The following is a 4,930-nucleotide window of genomic DNA, read 5'->3' as shown; positions in this document are numbered from 1 at the left end:
GTGTTCTTTAGTACGACTGATGGTGGTGTTGATCCAAACGCTTCCTCCTACTGCTCCATACACAGGTCCAAGAGAAAACACCACATCACCACCCAAACACACACCTGAGGAGACAACACCACATCACTACACAAACACACACCTGAGGAGACAACACCACATCACCACCCAAACACACACCTGAGGAGACAACACCACATCACTACACAAACACACACCTTAGGAGACAGCACCACATCACTACACAAACACACACCTGAGGAGACAACACCACATCACTACACAAACACACACCTGAGGAGACAACACCACATCACTACACAAACACACACCTGAGGAGACAACACGACATCACTACACAAACACACACCTGAGGAGACAACCCCACATCACCACCCAAACACACACCTGAGGAGACAACACCACATCACCACCCAAACACACACCTGAGGAGACAACACCACATCACTACACAAACACACACCTGAGGAGACAACACCACATCACTACACAAACACACACCTGAGGAGACAACACCACATCACTACACAAACACACATCTGAGGAGACAACACCACATCACCACCCAAACACACACCTGAGGAGACAACACCACATCACCACCCAAACACACACCTGAGGAGACAACACCACATCACTACACAAACACACACCTTAGGAGACAGCACCACATCACTACACAAACACACACCTGAGGAGACAACACCACATCACTACACAAACACACACCTGAGGAGACAACACCACATCACCACCCAAACACACACCTGAGGAGACAACACCACATCACCACCCAAACACACACCTGAGGAGACAACACCACATCACTACACAAACACACACCTGAGGAGACAGCACCACATCACTACACAAACACACACCTGAGGAGACAACACCACATCACTACACAAACACACACCTGAGGAGACAACACCACATCACTACACAAACACACACCTGAGTAGACAACACCACATCACCACCTGAGGAGACAGTGAGTGTTGTGTGGATTATTCAGCACAATTGTCAACATTCACTCTGCAGGATTACAACATGAAATCTGGTCCCTATCACAAATGATAAATGATAAATGATAGAATGCTAGAACTGATGATAGATGACCGGTCGACCCTGACTGATGGCATTTCAGCAATCTCCCGGTCTTGACTCTGTTCAGACCCCATCTGTCAGAGCATTCAGCCCAACTTCCTGGTTCAGGCACCGGTCATCTCCAGACTGGACTACTCTGGCAGGTCTACTGTCATGCCACTGTACACCTGGTCTTCAGTCAACCAAAGCAATCACATGACACAGCCCTCTACATCTCCCTCCGCTGCCCCCCTGTATCTGCCCACATCACATTTAAGTCCTTGATGCTGGCTCCCAGATCAACCAGTGGAACGGCTTCTCCATACACTGGGTCCCACATTAAGGCCTATGTCCCAACCCACCCGCTAACGTCAGTGAAGGAACGGTGTTTCGTGATCTGATTATCTGTGGAGTATCCAGGAGTATCCCAGTCCAGATACACCTCTTCTCATGGAGTGTTTAGATGTATTGGATTAGCTGTTGTTTTCAGATGCTAAATGGTTGTGTGGTGTGATACTGCACAAATTCAGAAAAAAAAAGAAGAACTCAATGCAAAAGAGTTCCTTAAGAATAACCAAACACTCAGCCTGAGGGACTGGAACTAGATAGGCAGGTGTTAGAGAAGCTGACCTTATCAACATTTTCACCACAACGGTTTCACTAGACTGCTAAGAACAGCAGTTCAGCCACTCAGTGGCAGTTGGTAAAACAGGAATTTGAAAAGGAGTGTCTCTGACAGCCTGTAGTTTATAGGTATGCTGTGCTTGAGTTAGACAGAGAACGAATGAGGATAGACAGAGAGAGAATGGAGAGATAGTTTGAACACAAAAGGCTTAAACTTATGTGCCATACTGGGAATTCATGGTTTACTGGGCCTTTGCCAGTTTCTGGGCTGCCTGTTGGCTTTCTCGCTGTGGTGTTGGAGGTGAGTTTTGTTGCAATAGTTATCCCTCCCCATAGGTTACTTGAGTCATGTTTTGGTCTGTTTTCACATTTGGTCAAACAAGAACTGAGTCTTTTAATATGCTTGTCATGCTGCTTCTTTGAGCTCACCACAGCCATATCACTGCAATAAATTTATTAAATAAATACATTTACTATTAAATAAATATTTATTTAATAATCAAGTTGAAACAGTGCTTTTCTTGCTCTAACTGCTGTAGGCAGTTTCCTGTTAAATGTCCTATATGTGTGAAAGCTAATATTAGAATTGTATAGTTTGCTTTTCTAAATACCTGACTGGCCACTGTGCCATCTCTGTGCAACTCAGCTGCATTGCTGGCCAAAAAAAGGTTTTGATACACAGATGTAGAAGTCGAACTTGTTGTTCCGCATTATAAGTCCCATTGGGTACCTTATTTTTTTATCAGAAAAGTGCAACCACCAAAACTATCCCATAGCTCAGTTCCAATTGTTGAGGTTTAGGTTTTGTGTTCAGTCTTCTTTTCTTAGGATTGAACACATTTACCAGGTGAAAAAAAACTAGAGTATGTACACTACACATTCAACTGAGCTGACCTGGTATAATTTCCTTGTGAGGGCCTCTGTACTATTGCAGTGTGTTTTCAGCATTCTTGCCCTGGATAAACTGATTATGTTTTTAATATACAGAGGACTATTTTATATATAATCCGGACCACTGGAATCATGAGATTCTTCAAAAGGTCTGAGTCAACATTATTTCCCTGCTCTGCCCTTGTCTTGACACTAGATGGCAGGCAGAGGCTAGATCATAACAGAAAGTGCTAGATCTTGTGAGGGACCAACCACAGTGAGTGTGGTGTTTGACTGGACCATACTACTTAAATGTAGCTGGTTTTAGAATTATAAGACTTTCGCAGATCTATACAGGCATTCATTCGGTGGGCCCGGGGAAATTTTTTCAGCCTAACAAGTCAATCAGGTGTATTTGAAATAAACACTGGGTGGATAGATTTATTGAGGGGACAGTTAAAGAATGTTGTGTGTGAGTTAAAAGCTGAACATGGTGCTACTCAGCGTTAAAGGATTTTCCCTCTGACCACACATGTAAGGTCCAGAGACAGTTTCATCCCAAATGCCATCAAACTGATTAATAGCAGCTTTTGTCACGTGAACTCCTACTTTTAATGTGAATCCTATGGATTTGTCAGCAAGCACTTAGGAAACTGAATGCATGCACATAATTGAAGGTCTTTATTCATGAATCAGAGCAGGGTGTACATCATGGCACGTAGACAGGTTGACAACAGACAGGCTGAGAAACAGGAGAACTGGACTAGGTAAAGGCAAGGGTTCTTAGATTCACAAACAGAACTTGTCTGACTGAGGAACAGACTTGGCTTCTAACAGGCACTTGGCTCAGAAACACAATACAACAATGGCAAGAATCCACAGACAATCAATAAAAAAGCAGTTGTATGTATTCACAGTTAAACAAATTCTAAATAAACAGAGACAACTTCATTGCAGGATTTAAGCTTACATTATATGGCTTTTTATTTGCGTAACTGTAACTGCTGTGATGGCAACTGATTGACCAATCTTGAACTTATCTGCAAATTGATGTACAGCATTCACTGGGCTCAGTCATCCAGCAGCACAACTTGCTATGAGACCAAGTTTTAACTATTCTCACCTCCAGAGGGTACCACTGTCTCTTGTTATCTCAGGACTGGACTACAGGAACTCTATCCTGGACAGTCTACAGTCATGTTCTACCAAACCACTGCAGATGATTCAAAATGCTGCAGCTTTGGTCTTCATTCAGACAAAACAAGAAGACATCGCAAACCTCTTCATCTCCCTCCACTGGGTCCCTGTGTCTGCCCAAATCAAGTTTAAGTCCCTGGTGCTGAATTCAGATCAACCAGTGGACCTGCGTTTACCACCAAAGGGTCACCCACCAGGACCTGTGTTCCCTCCTGCCCATGATGATCTGCAAGGAATCTGTGTTTTGTGATTCCACCGTGACACAGGAAGGAGTCACAACTTGGTCTTTTCATGTGTGAGTCTTCAACGGTGGAATAAATTGTCCAAATCCGTCTGATCTGCAGACTCCCTCTCAACTTTCAGGAAGTCTCTAAAGACTCGTCTCTTCTGTGAAAATCTTACCACCACATCTGCAAACTAACCAACTCCCTCCCACTTGACCCCTGCCAAACAATTAATAGTTAAGATGAGTTGTGTTCCATGGCACTATTTTTCTCTGTATTTTGTAGTCAGTCCTTTATGGACACTCTTTGCTAATGCTTTATACTGTCCCCTGTGTATTCACTTTTATGATGTGCATTTACTGAAATTCTGTGGTGGGCATTACTCAACACTTTGTTGTTATTGAGGTGTTGTAGCTGTTTTATTTTGTTGTTATTGTGATGGTGTAGCTGTTTTATTTTGTTGTTATTGTGATGGTGTAGCTGTTTTATTTTGTTGTTATTGAGGTGGTGTAGCTGTTTTATTTTGTTGTTATTGTGATAGTGTAGCTGTTTTGTTTTGTTGTTACTGTGATGGTGTAGCCGTTTTATTTTGTTGTTACTGTGATGGTGTAGCTGTTTTATTTTGCTGTTACTGTGATGGTGTAGCTGTTTTATTTTGTTGTTACTGTGGTAGTGTAGCTGTTTTGTTGATAATTGTCTATGGCAGTCCCGAACACCATAGGATAGCTTTTCCTGCAGTTTTGAAGCCTTCTGATCATTAGCACTGGTTCCACCTGTATCAGTCTGTAGCTCACTCTTCTACTTCGTTAACTTGCACTCGTATCTGGTCAACCACTGAACTTTAGCCGTGGTGCTTGAACCACAGTCAGGTCATTAGCAGCACGCGCTTTGGCTGTATTTTGCCT

Source organism: Chanos chanos, chromosome 9 (assembly GCF_902362185.1).
Source record: "Chanos chanos chromosome 9, fChaCha1.1, whole genome shotgun sequence".
Lineage (NCBI taxonomy): Eukaryota > Metazoa > Chordata > Actinopteri > Gonorynchiformes > Chanidae > Chanos > Chanos chanos.
Note: the sequence above shows the minus strand (reverse complement) of the source record.